Below are 13,563 nucleotides of genomic sequence, written 5' to 3'. Positions count from 1 at the left end.
AAATGGCTGCAATGGTTTGGTACGATGTAGAGAGTCTCGAGCCCGCTTAATGATAGGCTCATTTGAAGTACTGCAATGCAACGTTTTGCATGAGCCATACTAACGTCAAATATTTAAACGGCTACAATGATTTGGTACGATGTAGAGAGTCTCGGACCCACTTAATTATAGGCTCATTTGAAGTACTCCAATGCAACGTTTTGCATGAGACATACCTAACGCCAAATATTTAAACGGCTGCAATGATTTGGTACGATTGGGCCCGCTTAATTATAGGCTCATTTGAAGTACTGCAATACAACCAGTTGATACAACTATAGCCAAGTTTGCTATAGGTCTATAAATAGAGACCCCTGTAGCCTCAGATACATCACCTGCAGCAAGCACTGCTTGTAGTACCTCACTACGTACATCACTAGTTGTTACAAGTATTTGCAACCAGCTGAGGAAGCAAATACATTATTGTAACTGCAGCACCCTTTGAATGGCGCCCTCGATCCAGGCTGCTTCTGTCGTGAACTGCCACGATATGGTGACCAAGACCGATGGCAGCAGCACTGTGCAGGTGGCCGCCGGTGGCGTCGATACTAGCGAGAAGTTTGCGCCCTCCGTGTGGGGTGACTTCTTTGTCACCTACGTCCCTCCTATCTCACAGGTATGCATGCATGCATGCTTACACTAACATGCGCGCTGATGTTAACTATATGCATTATCTTTCAACAATTTAATTTTGATTTTGGGGTAGAACTTTTAAGTACTCTATAGAATCAAGGATTTGAAGCTGCTACATGTTGATTAATTAGGTCACGCTTCGTGGACCATCCATGCTCTACATTGAATTTCGTCAACTTTTTTATGTAGATGATATTAGTTCATTACGGTCGTAGGAACCAAATACCGCGCAAATGACAACACACATCTTATGAGTAAAATAGGCTACATGAAACTTCACTACGGAAGTTCCTTTTTGTGGGATAGTCCAAGTTAATGATTTTATCCTACCTGCACGATTGACATCCAAAGATTAATTGAGTTCTTTCTAGCAGAGGTCGAAGGATTGGATGAGGGAGAGGGCGGAGCAACTTAAAGGGCAAGTACGTCAGGCGTTCAAGGGGGGCAAGGACGCCATGACTGTAGCCGATGCACTAACATATGTGTACACACTTGAACGACTAGGCATAGACAATCACTTCCGTGAAGAGATTGAAGAGGCACTAAGCCTTGTCCATGCAGAGCAGGTGGAGACTGACGGCTCCAATAGCCTACACATCACCGCACTTAAGTTTCGCCTACTTCGGCAACATGGACTTTGGGCATCTGAGGGTAATTAAGTGCATAGTGTCACTAATCAGTAACCATTTTGAATCAAGCTGTGTTATTTTAGCAGCTCAAAATATGCATGTCGCGTCTGTTGATAATATATTTTTGAATCAATGTGCATGCAGATGTATTCGATAAATTCAGAGAGGACCAAGGTAGTTTCAGCGAAAGCGTTGGCAGTGACCCGAGGGGCCTTTTGAGCTTGTACAATGCAGCTCACATGACAACACCAGGTGAGGTCGCTCTCGACGATGTCATCTCCTTTGCAAGGGGCCACCTGGAGGCTATCAAAGGCAATGTCGGATCACCAATTGTAGAGCAGATCTCCCGTTCCCTAGACATCCCCCTCCCACGGTTCACAAGAAGGATTGAAACCATGCACTACATTGATGAGTATGAGCAGGAAGGGGTGTACGATGGCATGTTGCTAGAGCTTTCTAGGCTGAACTTTAACCTCGTTAGGATCCTTCACCTCAAGGAGCTCAAGGACCTCTCATTGTAAGTCTTCTTCTCATAAATTGAACTTTTCTCATTGATGCTTATCCTAGTTCTTCACTATAATAAAACCAACATGTACATATGAGTTTATTATGTTGTAGATATTGTGTCGTATGTCTTTTCGTATGCTAGCTAGATGGCTTTTTTGGACACAAGGCATTTGTAATGTGCCATATTGTCTCCTAATCTTCAAGTATTGTCATTTAGGATCTTTACCACCGTCTTTCTTAAGCTGAAATTGTCTTTAGAAATTATGCAAACTGTTATTTGATGCTTAGTCGGACATTAATCCTCAAGAGTATGAATGATTTTGACATTGGTTTTGGAGGGACCGGTTGTGGTTGTCTTTCACTGTGCAAGATATAATATGCTCCCTCCGTCCGGAAATACTTGTCGGAGAAATTGATGTATTTAGACATATTTTAGTTCTAGATACACCCATTTTTCTGCATTTGTGTGACAAGTATTTCCGGACGGAGGGAGTATATTTAGATTTTTTGCAGAATTAAATAAAATAGCACTGGAAACACATGATAATATTTTTGTTAGCTTATTGGCATTGAAAAGGGAAAGGACTCTGGAGACAATTGAATACACACACACACGCACGCACGCATGCACGCGCGCGCGCGTGTGAGAATCAATAACTCTTGCTATGATTTAATTTTTAAACTAAATATCATATATTCAACGAAATAGTCCTTTTGCCACATCATCATCTTGGCCAACTAGCTAGACAATATACCAGATAAGAGTTAAAACAAAATCTACTCAAGTAGAAGTAGGACATGGGCATAGATAGGGTACCCCGCCTGAAGAAGTAGAAACGTCATCGGTATTTATAAGATTGTTATGTTAAAATAACTATTTTCACATGCAGATGGTGAAGGGACCTATATGAGACCGTGAAGCTACCATATGCTCGTGACCGTATGGTGGAGATCTACTTTTGAACATGTGGAATGCTCCATGAGGAGGAGTACTCTCGTGCACGGATCCTATTCGCCAAGGTGTTTGGAATGGTGTCTCTTCTAGATGATACTTTTGATGTCCATGCCACATTAGAGGAGTGTCACAAGCTCAATGAAGCAATGCAAAGGTAGACTACTAGTTATCTGATTCATGAGTTATTAGATCTATCTCTCACTCTCACTTCATCTGTGGACCTTGTATAAATGATCTCTAATGGGTATCATTGTACTATCTATTCGTAGATGGGATGCAAATGAGGTTTCTATTCTACCGGAATATCTTCACATGTTGTACATCAAAACTCTCGGCAATTTCAAAGAGTTTGAGGATGCATTGGAACCAAACCACAAGTATCGCATGGCCTACATTAAAAAAGCGGTATGGTGCACTATATTGAGATACAGATTCAACTAAAAGTGTATGAGCATGTGTATGTACAATTAATTATTTTATCTCTCTTCCTAATATTTATCAGAGATACTAATTCATATGTCACATGTTTCAAATTATGACACAGTACAAGCTGTCATCAGAATATTACCTACGTGAGGCTGTCTTGTCTAGCAAGAAATATCGGCCGAGCTTCAAGGAACATGAGGAGATATCTATTATGACCTCGGGTCTACCGATGCTTACTCTCGTGACACTAATGGGCTACGGTGATGTGGCAAGCCAAGAGGTATTTGAATGGGTAGACAGAGTTCCTGGAATGGTCCGCGCTGGTTCACAGGTCACTCGCTTCCTCAATGACATGTCTTCTTACAAGGTATATATGTTGGCAAACAAAATAAAGACAAGTTTGCATATTAGAATGTGATATGCTGTACATTCATTGCATGGTGCATGAGCATATGCGCATACTCATCAAATGTACCCCTTTTACGGACATATATGCAGTTGGGAAAGCACAAGAAGGATATGCCTAGCGCCGTGGAGTGCTACATGATAGAGAACGACTCAACGGGTGATGAAGCTATGGCAGCTGTCGCCGCACTCCTAGAGAATAGGTGGAGAATATTGAACCAGGTGACCATCGAGATAGACCGTGCACTGTTGCCGGCGGCAGAGGTGGTGGTGAACATAGCAAGGACAAACGAGATCATTTATCTCAAAGGCAGGGATGCCTACACCTTCGGTGGCGACCTAAAGGACCTCGTCACCGCACTCTTCCTCAATCCGGTATCTCTTTAGGTTATGTTGTAATCAACCAAGATGGATACGATGCTGCCATGTACACTTGAGTACGTATCCATGATGTCCGTGTAATAAGGTAACTCATCTATGTGTGGATACAGCGTAAGCCCAGCTAGATCGACAAAATGAACACACCTCCACCGAATGTATCAGTATCCATGTCACAGTGTGCTCATCATATATGTTAAAGTCTACATACAATTATTTTCGACTGGGTGCCAGAATCCGGCTCCGGAACATCTCGCCCCCGCGTCGTCTCATCCGAGGCGACACGGGCGGAATCCTCAGCCGCGCCGCTGGGCCGCCCTCCCGCCCCACGCCCTCCCCTTGCCGTCGCCGGAGGAGGCCGCCGGGCTAAGCCCGGGCGGCGGACGGTGGCGGCGGGGTCGTCTTCATCTCGTCAGGCCGCGGGAGCTTTGGGTGGGGGAGGCTCGATCCCCTTTTTCATGGCGCAACGGATCTAGGCGGGTCGGCTGCTCCACCGACGGCCAGCTGGGCTTCTTCCGCCGCTGATCTTCTCTGGCGTGGCGGCTTCCGAGCAAGGGCTCTCGCGGGTGGCAGCCACGGCAGCTTCGTCGGCGAGCTCTGGTCTTCAGGCCAGCTGCTCCTCTCCGGCAAGTATGGGCGGGTGCGGACCCCCCCCCCCCTGCTCTGTGTGCTCGTCCTCGCGCGGGCTGGCGCTGCGCTGGCCTTGGTGGTTCCTGGTGACGCTGCGATGGTGGGATTCCAGATCTGGCCAATTCTGGCTCGTCGGTGTTGGGCCGACGAGGAGGCGTGCAGCTTGGTGGCTCTCCAGTGCTTCCGGCGCGGTGGCTCTTCGAGAGGTGGGTGGGCTAGCGGAGGAGCTGTGGGTGGGGGTGATGGCGGTGTTGGATTGCTTCGGGCGGAAGCTTGCCCGGTCTTGCCGGCCGGCGGCGTCGGCGCCTGTGGGCGTCGAATAACCTCCTTGGAGGCGTCGTTGTGGAGCCCCGCATCCTCCTACACCCTCGGATTTGCTCTTCGGGTGAAAGCCTAAGGCCGGCAGGGTCAGGCGACGGCGTCGATATCGTCGCTTCCCTCTTTGGGGCGTCGCCTTGAAGAGCTTCGGATCCCGTTTGCATACTCCATGTGCTGGACGCTCACGACATTGCGGTCGGCTGCCTGTCCGGCGATGTGGGTGTTGGCGTGGCTTCTTGTATGGCAACAATGGCTGTTTCGAGCGGAGGAGGCTTGCAGATGGGTCTTGGTAGTCGGTCTTTTCCGGCGTGTTCGAGGGGTCGCCGTGCCCCGCTTTGTTTTCCTGAAGTCGGAGCTGCTGAGGGGCCCTTGCGGTGATGATGACACGAGACGGGTGGTCAGCTCTGGCGCTGGCTCGGCGCAAGTCCAACGCGTTTCCCCTGGGATGCTCGGCGATAGTCGGAGCTGTCTGGTCGCCGGCGCGTGTGGCTGACTGTTTGGCATCGGCTGGCGCAGCCCTCGACGCTTGTTTGCGGTGAGGGCTTCTTCGGTGGCCGTCGATGGTGGAGTCAGAGTCGCCCTCGTGGAGGTGTGATGACGATGACGCCGGGCTGCAACCTCGACGACGCTTTTCTTCTCGACGGCGTGTGTACGTTCTTGTGCGGGTGGCCAGGTCGCCCTGTGTGTCCTGTGTGGGCATGTTGTACCGGTTTTTGCCCCGGTTTTCCGTTAATTAACCGGGAAACTCTCTTCTTCTTTATTAATGAGATGAGGCAAAGCTTTTGCCTCCGTTTTAAAAAAAAGTCGACATACATTTTCCCTCAAAGAAGTCTAAATACATTTACAATGTATTCATTTCAGTTCATCCCTTTAAAGTGTCATCGATTGGAATCAATTTTTATGATGTCATAAATTCATTCTTTTGCAACGGAGCCGAACCTGGAGTGCTGCCAAATGCGTGGAGAAACCGGTTGCGAAATAGAAGACCTTAGACCTAACTTTTGTTGGTGGTATGCATATCTCTTTTGCTCTCGTTTGTGTATACAGTCATGTAGCCCAAAATTTATAAATATTATCCCAAAAAAGTATAATTCTTCAGGGATTTACATGGGTATTAATCATATCAAGTAACCCATCTCTGTGTGGTGAAATACGGAATGCTTCTTCTCTCTCCTTTTGAATCTCCAGCATGCACATGCATTGTGAAATACTCCCTTCGTTTCTAAATATTTTTCTTTTTAGATATTTCAACAAGTGACTACATACGGAGCAAAATGGGTGAATCTACACTCTCAAATATGTCTATATACATCCGTATGTGGTAGTTCATTTGAAATCTCTAGAAAGACAAATATTTAGGAACGGAGGGAGTACTGAATAGTTGTGTATACAATGCAATCAAACCAAACAGCAGTTGCTATTTATCAAAAAAAAATATAGAAATCCAAGAGTGATTAAAAAGTATATTTATTTTTTTGATACTAGTAAACATGCACGTGCAACGCATGTTTGGACCAACACACATTATATGAAACATGACCTGATATAGGATAGATTTCTCAAAAATATTGAAATTTCACAAAGTGCACAGCACCTAATTCATGAATCATACAAATAATTTATAATATCATTCTTCATGAATCAACACTCTTCCTGAAACAAATATCACACACCTTTGCATCAGTTATATAATCTTTTATCTCAATGCCCAATTTCTCAACACATGGTGCCCAAGCGTTTACAATCTCCTGTAGTTCATTTGCAGTATGTGAACAACATGTACATGCGGGCCTTGACCCATAGTATGGGTCAAATATACAACCATCTAAAATTGCAAATCATATTGTTACATTATAATTCAGTCAGAAATTAGAATCCCCTTGTTGGACAATGGACCATTTTAAAGGTTCATCACCATCGTACATACACACATCAAGTATTGTTCAGTAAAGAACCATTTATGTGTCAACTAAATATGATAAAGGACTATTACCATGACAAAATCAAGTGTTGTTCAGAAAAGAGAGAAGTGCACGTTATCACTTCAGCTATAACTACTACTGCTATCTGCTCTTGCTTCCCTTCACATTGTAAGGATGTAGTAGTTAGCATCAAAAGCTTGCATATCAAATTATATGGAGAACATATGCTGCAATGAACCATATTTAACTTATGATTTCAGTTTGAGATACAACCGGCAATCTAAAATCAGTACTTCTGCCTAAGAATATGCCTGCTACTTTTTTTAGGGAAAGAATATGCTGCTACTTTGGGATATTGCGTTGTTAAATGACCGCTTCATAAATCAAAATATGAGATGGTGTTTGGTGAACCAAAGAGCAAGAATATTGGAACAAAAAGACGGAGAATATCGGTCAACCAAAGGCAAATTCACTTGATGTTGCAAAAAAATAATCTCAGTTCTTTAAGATTGATTTTAGATGGAGAGCTGGGCCAAGTTTGGATTGCCAATGTTAGTTTTTACATCAGTCAAGACAACCTACCCAGAAAGTCTCAGTCTGAATAAGAATTGCTTCCAAATAAATTACTGTGATGGAATAGTAACTCACAGATGACAACTAAAATGAGCAAAACGGACCAAATCTTGCTAATAAACCCAACACATAATAGAATTAAACATAACAATTATGGCAAGTTACTGCCATCAAATTTATCTGCTCTAGATCGCAAGAGAGGAGTCGTGACCTGGCGACAGGGTGGTTGTTCTCTGCACATACCTTGTTGCAGTGTTCCTCCTCCACTCCAGTGTCCTGCCTGTCCCATCCTTGCCTCCCCGCTCCTTTCACACGACATATCTTCAACATCTTAGCCATCTTCGATGCAATGATGCTGAGTTACGAAATCTGCCAGAAACGACGTCAAAAATTAATAGTGAAGCACAATCCTTCAGATAACATGGTTATCATAATAGTACTAATATCTAGGAGACCAAACCTACAAATTTAAACCACGCTTCAAATCTTGCGCAACTTCTCCTATATAGAAGCATGGTTTCTTCTCAAGTAGATGTGGGAAATCTGACATGGTCGCAAATATGCAACAAAATAAATCTCTCGTGTCATATGCATATATTTTGGAAGTCATGTAATATGGAAAACCATCGCCTCAAATCTAGATACCAAGATTCAAAAGTAAGAAAGTATTAACTGGATCCCTGAATATAAGACACTTAATTACTGCCTACAAATAAGATGCAAGGCAATATTATATATTAAAATAATGTGAAGTGTATGGTGTTACCTAATAACTTGAAAGTAAAAGCCAACTTGAAGAATCTTTTATCTGAAGTTGTTGCTTCAGACCATAAACTCCAAAGGTCAAAACAAAAAAAATCCCCGTGGGATCAATATTTCTTATTTCCATAAGAATTAAACTTCTGACATGTACTGCATCGAGATTACTCTCAAATTCAAAATTTGAATATGTTATTATCACATCAGTGATCCATGTATGTGCGGATCTCACTCTCTACGCTATTTTCTCTTTACGGAGATGTTCGATAATCCCTTGGTCCTCGTACAAATTGCATGGGCATACTAAATAATGGGGCTGCTCCCCTAAAAGAAACTAAAAATTAAAAAATAGGTTACCAAATACAGTCGGACTTGTCAAATAAATATGCGAATCAAATCACACACTTGCGAATTGTAAGCTCATGCTATTATTCAACTAAATACAACTGGCAGAATTAGTTTAACTTGACTTAAAAATGCTAGTTTAACTTAACTTCCCATACACCCCTTGTTCAAAGACTGTCAACTATTCTATGACCTGGATATCAAGAAAGAAAACTAATTGGAGATTATTGAGCTGATCTCATACCTGAATCGTGAATGCCAACTATCATGGCACCGTTTCAATCCTAATGTATATGCAGTGCAGAGGGATATGGTACACCAAAACCTCTGAAAGCAAACACGATTGTCCTATTCATAAATTTTCATGAATGCAGAACAGATAAAATTCAGTTTGCATGAACCATTTCAAAATGCAGGTTTTAATGTGCCAAATTATTTTCCAGATTAAAAATCACCTGAGATGAACAACAAACCAAATCAAAGATTGGGTGTTTCTAGCAAGCTCCTGTGTTTTGTGTTGGATAAACAACAACTGTATTCTCAGGAGGGCCAAAGGCCAATACATATACAAGTGTGTGGTAAAGTGCAAGAGACCCCTTATACAATGGGGATAAACCAAAAAGGGGTTATACCCATCTAACACCCCCCCTCAAACTCATGGTGGGTCGACAACACTGAGTTTGGAGAGAAGAAAACTATGCTGCGCTCGAGTCTGTGCCTTCGTGAAGAAGTCTGCCAACTGTAACTCGGAAGGCACGTAGTGAAGAGCGAGAGTCTGATCCTGCACAGCAGCACGCACAAAGTGGGCATCCACACCGATGTGCTTGGTGAGCTCATGCTTCACCATGTCACGCGCAATGCTGATAGCACCAGTACTGTCTGACAATAAAGGAGTCGATGTAGTAGCAGACACACCAAAATCCTCAAGTAGCCATCGTAACTAGATCACCTCAGCCGTCAGCATAGCCATGGCTCGCAACTCAGCCTCTGTACTCGAGCGAGAAACTGCAGTCTGTTTCTTTGTCTTCCAGACAATAAGAGAGCCACCAAGAAAGACACAATAAGCAGACAGTGAGCGTCAATCAGAGGGATCACTAGCCCAGGTAGCATCAGAGTAGGCCTGGAGCTCAAGAGAGCTGGAGCGGGGAAAGAAAAGGCGCTGAGAGATCGTGCCACGAAGATATCGTAGAAGACGGAGGAGATGACTATAGTGGACAGAGGTGGAAGCTGAGACGAACTGACTCAGAATGTGGACAGGATAGGAGATGTCAGGACGTGTAACAGCAAGATAGACAAGACTGCCAACAAGGTGACGATAGCGAGTGGGATTAGGGAGAGGGTCACCATCAGAGGCACGAAGCTGAACATTGAGCTCCATGGGAGTGACAAAAGCGCGCTCATCACCAAGAGCAGCGCGAGCAAGAAGATCCTGGATATATTTTTCTTGGGAGATGTAGAAGCCATCAGAAGTCGAAGAGATCTCAATCCCAAGAAAATAGCAAAGTGGACCAAGATCAGTCATGAGAAACTGGTCGCGAAGACGAGCCTTAACAAAGGCAATGTAATCAGAGTCGTCACCGGTGATGATCATGTCATCAACATAGAGAAGGAGAAGAGTCCGACCACGAGGAGACGTGTGAACAAATAACGCTGGATCATGATTACTGGGTAAGAAACCAGCAGCAGTCACCATAGAGGCAAAACACTCAAACCAGGCGCGAGGGGCCTGTTTGAGACCATATAGGGAGCGGCGAAGTCTACAGACCAGACCATCAGGAGCATAGTACCCCGGTGGTGGCTGCATATAAACCTCCTCACGCAACTCACCATTGAGAAAAGCGTTCTGAACATCAAGTTGAGAGATGGACCACTAACGAACAGAAGCCACAGCAAGAAGAGTGCGGACAGTGGTCATGTGGGCCACAGGAGCGAATGTCTCATCATAATCGCGCCCCTGCTCCTGCTGAAAACCACGGGCCACAAGACGAGCTTTGTAGCGCTCAAGAGAACCATCGGAGCGAGTCTTAATCTTGTAGACCCACTTGAAGGTGATGGGACGGACACCGGAAGGAAAGGGAACCAAATCCCATGTGCCAGAGCGCTCAAGAGCAGCGAGCTCTTCGGCCATAGCAAGTTGCCATTCAGGCTGAGTCATGGCAGTCCGATAGGAAGTGGGCTCAGCAATAACAGAGAGACCGTACCGATCAGGGGAGTAGCGATCAGGCGGAGGGCGAGGCCGAGCATGGAGGTTGTGAACCGGGGGAGGCGTGAGAGGTGCAGCAGAGGTGGAAGGCTCGTCAGAGGAGACATCCTCAGTACGAGGTCGACGAGTATAGTGGAGAGGAAACGGGGAGAGAGGACGACGGACTGGAGATGATGGTGGAGAGGTGGAGAAGGAGGAGGAAGAAGACGGGGTCGGTGGTGAATGAGAAGGAATGAGAGGTGCCGGAGGAAGAGGTGACACAGGAGGCACGTAGCAGGGCGTATCAGGAAGCAGAAGGAAGGAAAGGTCGTCGACAGAGAAACTCGAGGAAGAAGAACATGGGTAGTAAGAACGAGACTCATCAAAAGTCACATCACGCGAGATGCGCAAGCGACGACCCACAGGATCCCAACATCGATAGCCCTTGTGCTCATCGCTATAGCCAAGGAAAACACACTCAACCGACTGAGTAGTCAGTTTGGTGCGTTCTCGGGGGGCAAGAAGAACATAGCAGACGCATCCAAACATACGAAGAGCTGAGTAGTCAGGAGAGCGACCAGTGAGACTCTCCATAGGAATGCCACCCTGCAGAGCAGTCGATGGCTGAATGTTGATGAGATAGGTGGATGCGGAAACAGCCTCAGCCCAAAAATGGGGTGGAAGGGAAGCAGCAATCATCAGCGCACGAGCCGTCTCAAGCAAATGACGATGCTTTCGCTCGGCAACACCATTCTGAGCATGAGCACTAGGACAGGAGAACTGGGCAAGAGTACCCCGTTCCGTGAGAAAACCATGCAACAGCTGAGAGATATACTCTCCAGCGGAGTCAACACGAAAAGTACGAATGGGCGTGGCAAACTGGGTGTGAACCATGGCAGCAAAGTGTTTGTATATAGGGAGAACCTCGCTACGAGATTTCATGAAGTAGAGCCAAGTGTAGCGAGAGAAATCATCAATAAACAAAACATAGTAGCGATGACCACCTTTCGAATCAAAGGGAGCAGGACCCCAAACATCAGAATGAACTAAGTCAAAAGGACGCTGAGATACAGACGCACTAGTAGGGTAAGGTAACTGAGTCTGTTTGCCAAGTCTGCAACCATTACAATATAAGGAGACATCTCCAGACACGAACCCTACGAGGCCCTGACGAACTAAGAAGACAAGCGAGAGCCACAAATGTGACCAAGTCGATGATGCCACTGCTGGAAGGACGCAGACGAAGAGGTAGCAAGAGCATGAGAGCTGGCAGAAGTGGTGGCAGCGGAAGGAACACAAAGCCAGTCAACCTCCCAAAGGACCTCTGACTCACGGCGCCGGGGGCCAGCACCAACCAAAGCCTTGGTGCGACGATACTGAATGGAGCAAGAGTCGGTATCAAGAATGACACGACAACCAGAATCAGTAAGTTGGGCAGCGGAAAAAAGATTCATGGTAAGGCGAGGAACATGTGAAACGCTCGGAACAGAAAAAGATGGAGTGGAAAGAATACCACGACTAGCAACAGGAAGAGATGTGCCATCGGCAGTAAGAACATTAACAGGCGAATCAAGAGGTCGGAGAGAAGACAACGCGGAAGAATCAGAAGACATATGAAAGGAGGCTCCAGAATCCAGAACCCACGAAGATGTACCTGACTGTGTAGATGCCTGTGATGACGAGGAGGATGCAGTCACAACAGCAGCAGAGTCAGTCGACGAGGAGCCTGAGGAAGCAAGAAGACGCTTGAGGCGAACAATGTCCTGGTCAGTGAGTGACGGAGCCGAGGAAGACACAGGAGGCCCGCTGGAGGAGGAGCGCCTCTGGTCTCGCTTCTTCTGGCGACAATCCGACTCTGGGTGACCTGGTCAGGAGCAGTAACCATAGACGGTGTCACGGCGTGACGTGCCCTTCTCAGCATAAGGAGGACGGCTCACCCCCCTAGAGGAGTGGGCAGGAGCGGCAGAGCAGTGAGGCGAGCAGACAACACAGGAGCCCGGGCAGCCAAAACTGACGGAACCAGAAGCAACCCAGCAGAGCGAAGGCGGGTCTCCTCCGCACGAAGCTCGGCAAGTATCTCTGAGATAGGAACACGGCCACGAGCAAGCAAGTGAGCACGACGAGGCTCAAACTCAGACCGGAGGCGAGATAAGACCTCATGGACCCGCTAAAACTCTAGATCAGACCGAGTAGTCTGATAGCAACGACAGGTTCCACAAACAACTGTCTGAAGAGAGTCAAGCTGGCGCTAGATGGCAAAGCACTGGGAATAGAACTCATCAACAGAAGAATCACATTGGTGAAGTGCGTGCTCCTGACGCACCACAGATAGGTAGAGAGCATCACCAGAGGGCTGATAGCACTGACAGAGATAAGACCACATCGCTGCAACTGGGCCAAGTCCCATGAACTCGGAAGCAAACTGAGGGAGGAAACTCGCAGTGAGAACAGCAGCAGCTCGAGCATCATCATTGCACCACTGAGTGTAAGCAGACAGATCATCCCGGTACACAGAGAGAGCATCGGAATAAGCGGATGCCTGCTGATCATAAGCATCAACCGCAGCATCATCCAGAGCCTTGGCAGCATCCCGGTCAGCCTAAGAAGCATCAGCAGCAAGGATCGGCGGCACCGGTGGGATTGGGGCCACGTGCGCAACAAGGCATGGCGGACAGGAGACCTCGCCAGAAAGAACACCCCACAAAAGAAGACCACGCATATGAATGCGCATGAAGCCTGCAAACTCGGCATAGTTGGTGCCATCAAAGATCACCGAGCATCAAGGAACGGCCACATAGCCTGAAGATGACATACTGAGATATCCCCTTTTTGATCTCTCTCTCTCTCTCTCTCTCTCTCTCT

General features: G+C 46.4%; 1 pseudogene; it reads left to right on the top strand.

Moving 5' to 3' along the window:
• The first annotated feature begins 484 nt into the window (after positions 1-484).
• Positions 485-3,981, top strand: LOC119281972 (annotated as a pseudogene).
• The last annotated feature ends 9,582 nt before the right edge of the window (positions 3,982-13,563 follow it).

The sequence above is a fragment of the Triticum dicoccoides genome, chromosome 3B (assembly GCF_002162155.2).
Source record: "Triticum dicoccoides isolate Atlit2015 ecotype Zavitan chromosome 3B, WEW_v2.0, whole genome shotgun sequence".
NCBI classification, from domain to species: domain Eukaryota; kingdom Viridiplantae; phylum Streptophyta; class Magnoliopsida; order Poales; family Poaceae; genus Triticum; species Triticum dicoccoides.
The sequence above is the reverse complement of the archived record's forward strand: the minus strand, read 5'-3'. Positions and strand labels throughout refer to the sequence as shown.